The sequence below is a fragment of the Nesoenas mayeri genome (assembly GCF_963082525.1).
Source record: "Nesoenas mayeri genome assembly, chromosome: Z".
NCBI classification, from domain to species: Eukaryota; Metazoa; Chordata; class Aves; order Columbiformes; family Columbidae; genus Nesoenas; species Nesoenas mayeri.
Genome location: NC_137542.1, coordinates 61,696,221 through 61,712,555, shown reverse-complemented (window position 1 = coordinate 61,712,555; position 16,335 = coordinate 61,696,221). Strand labels below are relative to the sequence as shown.

Here is a 16,335-nt window from a genome sequence, read left to right as displayed (position 1 = left end):
TGAAAGATGTGTTCTTCCCTTTGGGATAAGGAATATCTACATGATCTCAATGGAGTTACATCAGCACAAAACCAGGGAAACGTAGTTGTGAATCAACTCTTTGGATTGGTTACATGACAAATTCAATCATAGCAAAAAAGATGAAGGAGGCCCTTAAAGCACATGGTACTAATAACAAAGCCACACACACCTACTGGAAGTGAGAAACGCAGCTGAATGGCTGAAACCAGCAGGTGAGAGTGTAACTTTTCTGAAAGTCTATAAATCTCTACAAATGTTGAAGTTTTATCCCACTCCAGGATATATTTTGTTTTGTTTTGCACACCCTTTTGCTCAACTCAGAGCTACAATATGCTTGAACTCCCAATTTATGGGAGTTCTGTACTGTAGAAGACAGAAAAGCAGAAGCTTTTTCTGCAAATTTGGGCAGAGGGGTGCTTATGGAGCTCTTACAGATTTCTCTTTCAAGGTGTTTCATCCATGATCTTTTGCTTCCATTCAGACTTTCAGTTTGACCATGCCCTTAAATTCTGAATCGTCCGAAGTACCGTGAAGCCCACAGATGAAGAGTTGCCTTTCCAGTTATGTTACATTAAGTCCTGTTCTTAGGCATCTCATGTGCTATGCTTTATCAGCTCACTGAGGAAGGGTCAATATCTTTGCAAACTTGATGCATGAAGATGACCAAAGAGGTTAAGTAATGTTACTGACTCTTTCCACTATATAGCAAGACCTCTATGCAATGCAAGTTGGTGGTTATTCCCTATTTAGATCCATCACCTAAACCCGTGTTCTGTACTTGGTAATACAGTCTTCACTCATCACAAGGCCTATAGAAATGACCACACGATGGACCATCTTTCAATATGCAGGCTTATCGCTGAGGAATAGACTGACTTTTCAAGGAAGGAAAATTTCACAGAAATGTTCACTATGGCAACCCAGCATAGTGTTCCTGCAGAAGACAACAAAGACAGAGAAAGAAAAGCCCAAGTATGGTGGTGTTTGCTGCTTATTGAAACACAAGAGTCAACAGCAACAGAAGAGCTCCTGAAAGGCACTCCATGGGATGCAGAAGATTGGGTATTAACACAAAATTAATGCTTCAGCTATGATCCTTATCAACCAATGACTTAGATCGCAGTCCTGACCCAAATTAAACTGGGTGACAAATAGAACAGCCACACTTCTCCACAACAAAGTTTCCAAGCTTCTTATATTGTCTGTTAGTGTATGCTGGGTGTTATTTACACCAGTGACATTTAAACTCCGTTTCTCATTAAACTTACACTGTTAAGAATAGTTTTATGCATGTGTTTTGTACACTGCATCACAATGCAAAAGACTTGTGTTTAACCATTTTCATCATAGTAGCACTAAGAAAATCCCTATTTCTCTGAAGAGGCTCCACTTTAATTTTATTCTTTTAAAAAGGTATCATTTTTGTCTCAGTCATTTAATTTGATACAGGGGAGAGACAACAGGTTATCTCTTCATGATGGCCACTGAGCATAAACCAAAATCAGTAACTCTGTCTTATAACTTTTAGCCCTTTGCAAGAGCAAGCATATCTAATTAATTTCTAGCTTTTTTTTTTTTTTTTGCACTAGGCATTAAAATCTTGTAGACCTAACATCATATACTATAAAAAATTTAAAAATATTTGTTCTTGCTCCCTTACTGAAATTGCTTATCAGTACCACAACAAGTATTTTATTCTCATGCCTGTGAGACCTTGTAGACCTAAAATCTTATCACATATTCTGAAAAAAGTATAAAAATATTTGCCCTTGTTACTTTAGTGAAATTGTTTATTGATTTAACTGGAAATAGTTTATTCTCACGCTTGCAATGTACCTCATATTTTTCACCAATTATCAATATTCAGTAAGTTTTTCAGTGCATTGAACACTAGGCATAATTCCTGGCTTTTGCTATGCTGCTGAGTACTTCAAACATTCCAACGAAGCTACATTTTCAAAAGCAACCTAAGTTATTTAGAAACTTACATCCCATTTTCTAAAATGACTAGATATTTGGCTGCAAAGAAAGTTAAATTGACTTGGGCTCCTATGGCACTTAATCACTTTATGAAAGCAATTAGATGATGTGGTTATCGGCAAGTCAGATACCAGCACACCATGACCCAGACACTAAAATGATCTGAATTACAACCACTTTCATTCTGGAACTCATTTGTACACAGAGGAATTTGAAGCAGTTTAACTGTAAATTCACACTTTGAATCAGTAGTGATTAATTTTGCTGAGGTCCCTGGCTAGACAAAACCCTGTGGTTCTTTCAAAAATCCCACCAATAACAACAATTTCTGTGTCCATTGAACAAATCTGCACTCTGTCAGCAATGCAACAGAAGACAATGGACTATTTGATTGCCCTATGCTTCTCTTGCCTGGGCGCTCATTTATTGAGTGCTATTCTGATTTTCAGAGTTTCACTGAACCTTGCTCTCAATTACACCTTGGTGAGTTTGAGAAACTTCCCCAGCTTCACCACAAAAATGCTGTGGTAATAAGGACAAGGAATAACACTTCTCCCAGTGACCACACCTCCACCACTAAGTAAAACAGGGCCAGAATGCCCTGAGCTTCTGAAGGGCATAAGGACCAGGGAGCTGGTGTTCTCTGCAAACTGCCCCTGTCCATGTCAGCTGGACAGGCAGATCCCAAGCATGGTTTGCGTGGTCAGATTTAGCACTTTTCCATCTCTACGGTCTTCCAAAGCTTCATGTGATTGGCGACCTTCCCTTGCCCATCTGAAACACTTCTGGGAATGCAACACACGTTTGTGCTTTTGTGCAAGGAGAACCCTGCTCTGGTGAGTGGCAATGCAGCCCTCAGATTATTGCAGGTATATAGAACTGCAAAAGGACTGCATACGAAACAGTAACTGTCCTACAGCTGCTAGGACACTGCATGGGTGCAGAAGAAATCCCGTGTCATTGCTGTAGCACACGGAAATGGTTCAGCCCACAGCCCTCAGTGCCAAGGGCCATTCTGTTTAGCCATATAGATGGGGCCCATGAGGCTGCTGCAGGTACATACAGATGGATTCTCTGGAACTCAGCAGAGATTCTCAGCTTTGCAACAACAGAGAGAAGACTGTAACAGCTTTGAGTAATGGCAGCCACATGTAGAACAGTGAGGTGGCTAGAGGGACCTCTCCCAAAACCTGTAAACCTGATATGCACCATGTGCAAGGGCTGGAGCTCCTCAGCATGAGCCTCTGCTTGCATTTCTAGGTACTGTCACAGATTTAGGTGGAGCGTGTTCTACCAGCAGCTGTCAGGAGTGTGAAAGATCTGCAAGTGCCTATTTTAGATCTTAGTTGATCCTCTGTTAGTGATACTGCAGGAGAGCTCAGCCTTTAAGACCCCTTAACGCTGGTTCCTGACTTACTTTAATAGCAAACACTAAACTTGGCAAAACAATCATTACAGCTGCAGGGCCCCACAGCTCCACTACCAGCAGCAGAAAGACATAATACAGGGTGACCTACAGAAATACGTGATTAGGCAGTTGCATAAAGACTCTGAATTATGACTATTTGGCTTCCACCCAGCAAGTGCATTAGGTTATCTTACAATATCAAATAATAACTATTAGTGCAATTCATTTTTGCATTACAATTGCCAGTTTGTTTATCCCTGTAAATATGACTACATACATTAATTGCACAGCTAGTGCAGTAGATGAACTGTCAGTTTACATCTGGACAACAAAATAATTCAAATCCATTAAGGGAAAAGAAGCTATGTGACAGCATTGCAAATTTAATTAAGTCTCATTTATCCACTGTGATAGCCATACAATTACTTAAGACTCAATAGCCTTTATATAAAGCCCAAACTAAACTATCTATGGAGCTGTCACAAGTACGTTGAAGAGAAGCAGTAAGTCACATCAACTATATGATCACACTAAAACATTTATTGATGTATACATTTGAACAAAACAACTTGGAAGTGAGTTGCAACACTTATAAGGTGATACTGCAACTTGTGTTTTTCCATCCTGGCTTTTTACAAGAATTGAAGTATTAAATTTGCCTGGTTTAAACCAAATCTGAATCCAATAAAAGAATTAATTTCTTGCTCTATGTTGATCCTAGAGTCAAGTTTACTAAAAGGAGATTAAATGGATAAAATAAAAGATTAAATTTAATACATGGGAAGTCTCTGATATGGGCACGTCTATGAATTACAGGTTATTACTCAGAGGAATCAGTCCCTATATGAGTTTTTCTCTCTCTCCTATTGTAAAAAATTCACAGTTTTTAAGAAAAAACCTAACATAGCACCTTCCTCCATTTACTGGTAGATGCTAGTTCTTATTTACTCAGTCTAGACTAAGCAATCTCAGGTTTCCTTCAGCTTCTCATGAGAATAATCACAGGTCAGATGATTTGGCTCAAAAACTCAGCTGGAGGTTAAGAATATAATTTATAGACCTTTCTTCCCACTTCAACTATTAATTGGTCCAACAGTTTCAAAGAAGAATATAAAGCTTGGCTCCCCACTTCTCTCCCTGCCCACCTTACTTAGATAATCACGAGCCCAACAGAGTATGAGGCTGCACATGAGTTTTGCTAGAGGTGAATTCCTGGGCAGCAGAGCACACGCTGAGCTGCCATCCTTTCACGAGGCTATGCCTATGTGCCACTGCACTGTTTCAGCAGGTCTGTTTTCTAACATTGTGAGCTCATTTTCACTTTCCCTGATAAGGCACATAGACTAGGAAAAGGATGGGGCAAACAGCATGATATGAAGACATTTAAAAGACAGCTTTCCTGAGCCTCCCGCTGTGCTGAGCATAAGCCCAGCACAAGTGATCCCGAAAGTATTAAAGTAGAATTAAACAAGAATACTAAAATCTCTGGAGGGTGTAGAAAGAATGTGCTATATAATTGGTGTTGTCATGTAATTACTTTAGTTTTAAATTTCTGAGTACTTCCTAAGTAAAGTGAACAGGTAAGTCACAGTCATACATAGCGATCAGTTAGATCACACTTTGGGCATGTACAAAACTATTTTAGCTATCCTCTTAAAATTCAGGCCTACTTAATTTGATTGTGTTGCCTACCTGAAAAAGCATTTGGCCTCAGATAACAAAATGATATCTTATTTCTAGACCTATTTTCACTATAGTAAGGGGAAAAAAAAAATTCTTCCTTTGCCAAACTATGGAGTTGGGTAACTTAACTGAGTTCAGTCAATTCAGTTTTAGGGTTTTGGTTTGTTTTTTTTGTCTGAGCTGTGTTGCTCAAATAAAATTACTTCTTAATTTCCTATGTGGCTGCAGTCTCCCAGAAGAATGGCTTTCACTATTTTAATTTCAAAACCAAACCCTTTGCATTTAATGACAGGAAGACAGAACATCATTACACCACAGTGCCACAGAGTAAAATCTGCAAAGGAACAACCCTGCCATTGAAGTTCATCACAACAAATGGACCACGCGTAATGTTTTATTATGGTGCACTTGAGAAAACAGTCCTAGAGATCCCAGACATTTTATTTCAGCACCTTCACTCAGCTCCAGCTTTCTTCATTTGCTGAACGGTTTAAGAGCCGATTAAAAAAACCCTCTTATATTCTAGTTCATTGCTGATTTGTGCCAAGCCAATTCATTACAGATGAAACTTGATGGCTGTTTGATGTCACTGTAAAATACCTTGATGATGCTTATGAATTGCCAGTTGTCCACATCTCACCGAAGTGCTATGCAGCAACTTAGATTCATCTCAGCAGTGCCCCTCATTGTATGATCAAAACACTGATGAACACAAAACACTTTCTGCCTGTACTACAAAATGTCACTGGCATCTACAGGGATATTAAAGGAACTCAAAAGATGTGACTTTAGATACAGAAAGCGTTCCTAAAGCATACAGGTGATGGAAAACTAGAGGAAATGTTGATCTCCATTTAGGTGTATTCCCTACTTTATTATTCAAGCTAACTCTTCCCTTGGCAATGTGTTAAGTACTTTATATTTTTGACAGACAAAATATTCCACTTCTCTGTTTATGTGTGCCTTCCCCTAACCTCTACCTGTGTCTGCGGGATGCAGGTCAATGCTATTGAAGTTTCACTGCAAGGGGTCTGCCTACTACAACGTGACAGAAAATAAACAACATGACACGACTATGTTCAATAACACAACTTGTTCAGGTGGAGCCTGAATACTGTTTGCATGTTCAGATACAATGTGAAATGGCTTACAATAAAGCAGCTTTGGACTGTTATTGATCAACAAGCTTTTATTCTGAGGGGTTTATGCTTCTGGGGGCTTATGCTGTCTGGACAGGAACAACGCCCTGGAAAGTCAGAAGAGTGAATGGAAGAGCCCACCAGGGAGCAACAGCAAGCTGACAGCACTGCTGGGGAGCCAAATACTATGTTGCCTCCATTTAAAACAGGAAGCACAGGATCATAATGTTGGCAGGTAGTACAATTATAGGCTGGATCTGGTAAAGAGAGCTTAGTGGATGAAACTGATCTTCCTCTGGTTTAGATGTCTAAAAGCTAAGAGAGGTTAAGTACCCTGCAATGGCACTTCATCAGATTGGTCTTAGGTGCCTATCTGGGAGGAAATGGATCAGGCACTATGCAAGCCCCTCAGGTGTCATTTGTTGACCTCAGTTTCATGTAGACATGGCAGAATTTGCTCTTTCTCTCACAAAGGACCCAGGACACAGCATTCTCCAAAGGAACTACTACCTCAACTAGGTTTACTTGTAAAGCCTCCCTCTAAATAAGAGGGTAATCTTTAGCAGTCCAAAAAGTTGTCTAATTTTAGTTTTAAAATATGCTTTTTTTCAATAAGTGGGCAGAGGTAATCCATTTGGCTGAACCCTATCAATAAATATCTAAGACCAGCAAGTGGTTTCATCAAGTTCACCGTGATTTCTCTGCACCACACAGACAACTGTATGTTGTCTCTGAACTGGAGAAGTCAACAGACACAGCACAGTTAGTTCCTAAGCTACGTGTGCCTGAAAATGAAAAATATTCCACGGCACACAAGCATTCATGCAGCAATATCCAATCCTCCTTTTGTGTGACCGCTGGAGGAGCTCATCCCAGCTGCTCAAGGTAGAGTTGCTAATTACAGTTGCTAATTCTAAAGATTTAACTACATCATCAGTGAGGCAGCAAAGGAATAGGAGCTACAGCCACCTCCTAAACTTAAGCTCCATGTCTGCTTCCTTTTAACACAAGCAGAATTTGGCACAGCAGTATATCTATCTCAACTCTTCAACAGGAAAAGAATCCATAACTTAAAATTTGTTGCCAGCTATCATTGGCTCTGACATTCATGGTCAATCTCCTAGGAGAAAGTTCCCTGAATAAAAATTAGCTAATTTTTAAGTCCATATGGGCTTTATTAGCACCATCTAAGCATTTTATAAATGGCAAAACCCTTGGATCCAATAATCCATGTAGATTATTCTAAGAGAATCCACAGATAATAATTCACTAAGACTTTAACTGGAAACACTCCATAACTTAAAATGCTTGGCAGCTTCCAACTCAGGTCAGATACAGGGTAAATTTCCCTACATCATACCTAATGGTATCCTTATAAATGACAGCAGGAATAAAATGAGTAACAGGCTCTTAAGCTTAAACATTTGCAGAAGATGGTGCTAGCGAGACTGATTTATGTTTCCTGAGCATACCTCTTCTCCAAGGAGAGGGGGTAGCTAAGAAGGGAGTAAAACAGAAAAGACTAAAAAGAATATAAAAATCCATAAAGTAAAATGATAATTTAATCTCCAATGAGAGTTGTTAAAGGACAGAAGTACAGTAATTGAAATTCTGCTTGTAATTTTGAGAAAAATGAGTTCTACACTGTTTCAAGAATAGTAATTGTTTAGTCATTAATGGTGTCATCATAGGTGTATGTTTATCATCAGGCCTTCCAGAAAGCAGTGAATCCATAACAACACCACATATGTAAGATTTAAGATGTAGATATCTATCTATCTATCTATCTATCTATCTATCTATCTATCTATCTACTCATATGAGAAGTCCATGTAATGTCATAATCCACCACTACACCTGAGATAACACAGAAGGCAGAGTAAATTGTTTGTATTAGTAAGACAAAGACTCAACTGGTATCAATCAAATGCATTCAGTGGTGCTTCACCTGCTACAGACTTTCTTTCCCCACCACACCTTTTAAAAAATACTTTCCTCAAGTATTGCACTGGGTTTGGCACTACTGCCTAAAAACCTTAATGTATATGCTTTATCTTAAAGTAAAGCAGATGGATGACGTACAGCAACACAGATCTTTCAGAAGAGCAGGAAAACCAGCAGGGTAGAGAGTCCAAGTGATTTAGAAGCACAAAGAGCATACATTACAAAAGAGCCACTAACTGAAAGGTTTGGGCTTTGTTGTTACTATTTTGCTGGAGTTGGAGGGGGTTTTGTTTCAGGTGACATAATTTTAGCCCCTGTCTTCTCAGTAAAGTAGGAAGCTAATCCTGGTACAGAAAAATTGAATGGTTTGGGTTGGCAGGAACCTTTAAAGATAATGTAGTCCAACCTCTCTCCCACAGGCAGGGATACCTTCCACTACAAGTGGCTGCTCAAAGCCCAAAAGTGACCTTGGACACTCCCAATGATGGGGCATCCACAACTTCTCCAAGCAAGATATTCTGCTGTCTCATCACCCTCATTGTAAAAAATGTGGATGACGATATTAAAGTACAGGAACAACTGAACAACTGGAGATATTTCTTCCTTAAAAACATGTCACAAATATTGAAGGAAGTATGGCTTTGCGGGGCAGGTTTATGTAGGCTTTAAAAGAGTCGGCTGCATTTTGAGAATATATTATTGCTATGAGTTATAATATATTTTAATATTTTAATATTCCAAAACTGACAAAAGGTCAGTTGCTTTCTGAGTTTTTTAAAGCTGTTTTTTAGCTTGTGGACTTTGAACTTAAAACTTTTCAGCAACACTGCAATTTTATTTACTTCTAAGGAATATGATAGAGGCGTTCTACCATGACTACAATGACTGTAAGTTACACATGTTCATCTATGTTCTGTATATTGATTTTACAAAATAATCCAAAGTTGACAATAAGTGAACCTGAAGATGAATAAAATACAGATAGTGATGTGGATTGTTCTGCAGCACACTTAAAAGTGATCTGAAGGCCACAAATCTTCAATTCTCTTTAATTTCCTTTCTTTAAAACTGTGTAACCTTTTCAATAGTGTCTATGTGGATGGGAATATGTAGCCCGAAACTCAAGTCTAGACTGTTTTCCAGTTTCATAGAACCTAATTATAACTACAGAGTCCATTTAGTGATAGAAAGCAATACATTAATAAGTCTGGAGAAGTTTGTTTAACATTTGACTACCCATATAGATGGCTGTGTATGCTTTGTATTTTGTGTTGGTAAAGGTAAGTGCACTCAGTCTTGTACTTGAAATGAAGCAGCTACACACCAACTGTAAGGAGCCTTTGTCTTCTAACTTATACTTTCGAGTGGCTATTGGGGCATAATTTGAAGAGGTCTCTTTGGAGAAGTAAAGCATTTTGGTATGCAGATGGATGTAAACTTTGTGGTACTCTTACCTGCAGAACAGACTGCCATAGGAAAGCCTTGTTACAAAGTCAAATTCCAGGCTCTGAAAAAAGACCCCATCTCCTCATCAAGAACTAGGCCCGGGCTGAAGGTATGGGCATGAATGGTTCACGTTATCTCAGTCATAAAATACTTTCATGCAGCAACTGTCCTGACCAACGAGGAGGAGACAGTGAAGTTTGAGTGATCCAACTTTGTGAAAAGTATGTTTGTCCTGCAAAACATCCCCTCTGCCTTTGTTTTTCACAAAAGAGTTACCTTTTTGAGGGTCATGACTAAGAAGATTCATTTGAGACTCAGGGCATTAATAGCTACGTGGACTTTTTTTCCCCTGGTAACTTCAGGTATTACTGGCTTTCCTTTTCTGCTTCTTCAATGAGTGGCTAAAAAATGGTAAGTATGCACTGAGGCTTCCAATTCAAACAAGGTATGATATTTGTTCTTTCAAAGTATTAAGTCTTTCCACAGACAATTTTAAATAAAGAACAATTCTACAAAGTGGCTTTTTCCTCTCAAAATTTTTCATTGTGTTTTTTTCTGGAGAAAAGTGTATTGAGACCTGTAGCAGATCTTTGGTGTCTGTTCTCTTTGATACTAATGACACTTCTCAGTTTTGAAAAAAACTTTGGAAAAAAAATTGGTTATAGTTGGAAATGCTGACCTAATCTGAGCAAAATTTACCCAGAGAGGTCTCTGTTGTATTAAATACAACACCTTGGACTTCTTCATGGTGCCCGGGGAAAGTTCAGTGTGCAGCTTATCCTTACTTACTGGTTGGCAGTATGATTACACTATGATGACACTAAACAATATCAAAAACACTGATGGAAGTACGAGTAAAGAAAGCATGAGGTACCAACTGTCTACATTAGATCTTCTACAACTATTATTTTAATTCTTCTTCTTGAAAAGATGATTGCATGTTTGAGCTTATAACTTACAAAACAGCAGATTCTAAACAATATATGTACAAATTATACCATGAAACAGACTTCACAGACACTGCTCACAAATTTAAACAAGCATACACACTGGTATCAAAATGCACAAAAGTTCATTATTCAACTAAATTACTAGAAAAATCTAGAATGAAGAGAACAGCTCCTCCACCAAGGCCTAAAAATGTCTACAAAAGTCAGTGTGCCAAGAGTAGACTCTTAAAATGAACAAAACATTTCAGAAAACTATACTATTGAAAATATCTAAGAAAATTAATTATTGTGAATTAATTGATTCAACAAAAACAAAGAAATCACCCTACAGAATCTGATTTAGTGTCAAGTATTGTATATCCTAATTCACAAAGCCAATGGTTACAGTTGCTGAAGTATTAACAAGCTTTTAATGTCATCCATATTTTAGATATGTTGAATACAATGGATGTATTTTAGAAAATGTTCATTCATTTTTTACTGGGCTTGGTTTTCTTATTTATGTGATTAAAGTGGTAAAAATTACACAGTACAAGTAGTATCTGTTTGGTTTGGCTTTGTTTGGTTGTTTTGTTGTTTGTTTGGGATTTTTTTAATATGAATTGTAGAAGGATTATATTCCTCTTCTAAGTATGTACTTGACAGATATGTTTCACTTATCCCTGAGGATGGTATCTATATCACCTAGTTTCAAACACCCAGCTCACATTGTCTGAATCACCCCCTGGAGCTCTCACTAAATAAACAGCAGGAGGTAGGTAATTCATATGGTCCAGACTGCAACGTGTTTGGGTGCACAAGGAAGATGGTGAAATTACTCTCTTAAGTGTAAGGCTATTTTTTGTCTTGGATCTCATCCATTTCCCCAGCCACTAAAATGATCTCTATTAGTTGTAGACTTTCTTCATTTTGAAGAGCTGAGCAATGTACAGACCATGACCATTCTTCCAACAGTAGATACAAGTCCTCCACCTCTCCTTCCATTACTAGAGATATCTTGTGAAAATGTCACAGGACGAGCTGTATTATGCTCTGTTTGACACGTTACTGGTTTTAAACCATGTAATGGCTTGCTATGTATTCCAAAATTTTCAAAGATTGTCACAATCAGGAAATCAGAAGTATGGAAAAAAGTTACACAAACACGAGGTAAGATTTTGCTTTCAAATTAATAATTTCCTAGCAAGAACTTTTTACTTTCAAGGCTAGGCTACTTGAGCTACAGCCCAGCAGCTTCAGCAGAAGTGCAAAGTGTGGGAAGCAGCAAGAACTGGGTATAGGAGGGAGGGGAAACCAATCCTACCCTGTGTGCTTCTTCCAGAGACCACTAGGCTCTCACCACTGGAGCACAAAATGCTGAAGCACAGTACAGCTATGACCTCCATAACAACAAATGTTGGTTGAGGTGAAATCAAGACCTACATCTAAGTTGCTATATTAACCAGGTCTTCACTTACACTGACAGCAGGAACATAACACCTTTGAGTTTTTTCTCTGAGTGTGCCTCAAGAAATAATAATCTTTTCTCAACGGAGTAATTGAATTTACCAGAGTTCCTCCATTGTGCCCTAAAATGTCACAGTTCATTATAGTACTCTGCAACGTGAAGACAGCTGCTGCCTTTTGTGTTAGAGAGAAACCTTTTTTAAAAAGCCTGGCTTTAACGGTCTTCACTCTTGAAAGTTTTCAAAACCCAATGGGATAAAGCTTAGAGCAACGTGGTCTGATCTCATGGCTGACCTCCCTTGAGCAGGAGCTTGTATTAGAGAGCTCCTGAGCTTCCTCAAAACAAGAAATTATCCTGTGATCAGGTTAAATAACATTCAAACCCAATAATTTTAAAAAGTAATACATACCCCCAGAAATACTTGGTAAGGAAGCTACACATAACCCTATAAAGAACATCCAAATACTAGAACCCGAGTATAAGTTCAAATTACAAAATAGTACAAAAATTATTAAATCAAAACTTTTCCTTAAAGCCAACTTAACAGTTCACCATGGTCCACAAATGCCTTTACTGTAAGATAACTAAAATATTTAAGCTTGTAGAAGTGAGTAATTTTAATACACAAAGTGAAAGATCTACTAAACAGATTTCTGCATACAACTTTTAATGAAAACTCAGTGAAGGAACATGAACTAGCAGCAAGATTTTTGTTTTTTCTTTTTTGTACAGCATTGGATTTACATGCAGCATTATTAAATGGTAAGCTATCTAGACAATAACATATCAAAGATATAAACATCATTTTAAATAAGTCCATTTTCACTAAGGCAACGAATCAAAATGCCCTATTAAAAACTTGTTTGAATACAAAAATAGGAATTTTAATGAACAAACAAACACACAAATATATATATTGTCTGATCAAAACATGATGTAATAGAATTCCAAGTTTACGTATTACAAGAAAATACGAGGTAACAGGTTCAAGTCACGGTTAACAGAAAACTGAAGACTTTTGAGATTTGTCCCAGAAGAATCCTCTTACATTTTGCTTCCGAAAGTGTCTTTTATCAGCTTCATAAGGTGCCAAAAATGGAATAAATCTTGTTATAAACAAATGTATTCTGTTCAAGGGTGAAGGAGCAAGTTCACCAAACAGTTACCAAAAAGCCCCAAGCAGCAGTTGCAGATTTCACCAGAAACACTATTCCGGTTTAATATTTGAATTATATTCTAAGGTTGAATGACCTTAGTATAGTATTTCCTTGGGTTTATTCAGACAACCAGGAACTGCATACTATGCACCATCAGGATTGAAACTTTTATTTAAAAGCCAGTCACATCAGAAGTAATTAAAAAAATTTTAGCAGCTTTTTTTTTTTGCCAAACCCATTTTATGATCCAAAGTTTTCAGATGGAAAAAAAAAATCACAACTTAAAGAATATGGAAAATATTTTTTTAAACAACAAAGATGCTTGAGTAAAGTAAAATTTACTTAAGAATGAAAAGACATACTTTTTAGTCGTAAATATTTTAAATATTAGATGTGATTAACTAGCTTCTGCTAGAAAAAAAGCCTTCCTGGACTAGCTGTCTTTCATAAAAAGGATCATCAGTGCCTCAGCCAAGATTTTTAGAAATTCTAATGCTGGGCTTAGGCTACATTTTATTTTAATTTGTTCTGACAACATTTACTCATGAGAGCAGTGCTCAGGCTATAGTATATTATAGGATGGGGGAGATCCCAAGTAATATTGCTTCATAATTCAACACTAACCATCATAAATAGTTTAAAGAGTCAAAATCTTTAATTACAATAGTTCATCTTCTGTGCAAGGCTCGTAACTGTTTAATACCCTTATCTCTCAAGCAGTTGACTAGTGGTGCACTGCTTGTGAACAGCATTAGAACTTCCCAGAAGAGGATAAACTGAAGCAACTAGACTTCCGCTCTGTTATGTTTATGGGATATGAACAGAATTTTAGACACATACTGGACAATGTTCATTTCAATACTCACAATTATTTACTGAAATAATAAGAAATGTGAGTTCTAATAACAAAAATCTGGTGATTTAAGTAATGCTGTTTTTCATTTTTTGGGTTTAAGTGATCAGAAGATAACTATAAATACCAAAGGAGTCTACACTAATGCTGCTGAAATAACAGGTCCCAACTTCTTACACTAAGACATAAAAAGCACAGGGAACACTTGCAGAAGAGAACCTATCTGGCCAGTGAGGATATGTTATCAAAAAATCAAATTGAACATTTTTTGGGTGTGCAGATTAGAATCAACAAGTAATAAGATGTAGACTAAAGCAGGACCTCCACACCTCTGATTTCTGGCCTTGTTAACTCCTGTCAGACCCTTCCAGTTCATACAAAGACATTAAAACCTCTGACCTATATTGCTGTTTTGACAGCAGGCCTCTTCAAGCCTTTACCCCTGTCATCTGCCGCAGGGACCCCTGTGATCAGCCCAGCTTGCTGATCCTCTGGGCAGCCAGGCAGCTCCAACCCCACCAGCCCCCCTCACCACTTCATCCTGCCCATGAAGCTCCAACACCTGCCCCACAGCTGCTGGGGCTCCTGCTGTGCAGCCCCACACCTGCCTTCCTGGTGCTGCAGCCTGCACTGAGGACCATTCCTTCTCGTCCGCCACAGAATAAGCACATACTGCCTGTGCCAGCGCAGGACATAGCTTTCCTATTTATGGAAGAAATGAACTTGCAATGGTAGTGTTTTTCAGTGAAGCATGGCCAGTGACTGTCATGTCCCTACAGCTGAGGTCACTGGAAGAAAGACCACAACACTTTTTCTGTCGAAAAGCACCTAGCGACTGATCAACAGCTCCTGAAGTCAAGGCAAAGATGTAAAAAGCACTGCCAAGCACAAGACAACACTCAAATGCCATTCCAGCGCTACCCTCCTCACCCAGAAGCACTGGCTAAACTTCACCTTTGCTGAAAAGCAGGGTGCAGGGGGAAGAGGCTCCGTGATCAGCAGGAGTTATGGCGGGGCAGAAGAAAACTCCTCTCCATCACACATGGAGTGCCACCAACACTCAGCATCTTCAGACAGGCAGGAAATAAGGAGGACCACAATCCCCTTCTGTACCCCAACACAGGAAAAGCCCAGAGTCTCCAGTGATCAGGCTGTAAGATTTTTCTTGTTTTGTTTTGGTTTTTAAGAATTTTTTTCTTTTAAATCAGGGGAAGCAGACTCTCTACAGAGAGCACCCTTTCACCCAGCACAAGCTGCTAGGCATGTCTACCTAGTTGCCAATTGAGTATTATAAAACGCCTCTACAAAGACAGGACTAACACAATACCAGACACTTCACTTTTCATCTCATTCATGTATGTGTTTCATGCACCTTTTTTAATAATAAATGAATAATTTTTATTTACTTATAACAAAGACCTTATCTAGTCCAAAAATCAATTTATTTCAAAGGGTTAAAAAAATGTGCATTTTCTTCAGTAACAGCTCATTAAGAAATCTGAACCTACCATTAAGACAAGACAAAACTCTGGTCTTTTGAGAATCATCATGAGAAATGACCTTCAAAATGCAGAGTTATTGTCGGAAGACCATTTCTACCTAGTGGTATTTAAAAGGACAAAAAACTAAAACCAGGCACTCACACTGCATCCATGAAGTAGAAAGAAAATGTGAAGCATGGAAAAGTTTTGTAACCTCTATTCTAGACCATCAAATATTACAACTGGGTAGTTTCAAAACATATCTTCAGTCATGCTCAATGCAGAGCAAAGAGTAGTTACTATATTGGCATACCAGAAAACATATTTACAGTTGTAGAATGACAGATAAGATCTTGCAGCTATCATTTAGAAAAAAACAAACAAACAAACAACACTACTCACATGTGGACTTTATCACAACTCCTTTTCACAAAAATATTGGTAAACAGTTTGAATGAACTCATTACAGAACACCGATAGATGTGCAACATTTATAATACTCCTTCAACATGCACATAGCACTCTTACAAAGCACCATTTCTTCTAAAATATATAATAGATGCACTGGTGACAGTTGAAGTATAAAAATAAACACAATCACTCTGTTAAAAAACTAGTGCAAAAGTATAATTTTTTTATGATTTGAAAATGTCTGGTTTTTTTCCAGATACATTTAATAATCTCTTACAAAAAACATGTCCTGCACAATTTCAATTCTATGGTTGCTCATTCTGAATTGCTGACATATCTGACATCCTAGTATTCCCCAGCCTTTGGTCAAGAGACCTCAAGCTCTATTTAAACTGAATTAGACAATATTTAAAAA

General features: G+C 38.0%; 1 protein-coding gene across 1 annotated transcript in view; it reads right to left on the bottom strand.

Moving 5' to 3' along the window:
• Nucleotides 1-16,335, bottom strand: part of HOMER1 (homer scaffold protein 1) — a gene marked incomplete at its 5' end in the record, with an annotated part of 64,421 nt that overhangs the window by 26,904 nt on the left and 21,182 nt on the right. The gene's annotated exons all lie outside the window — the stretch shown is intronic.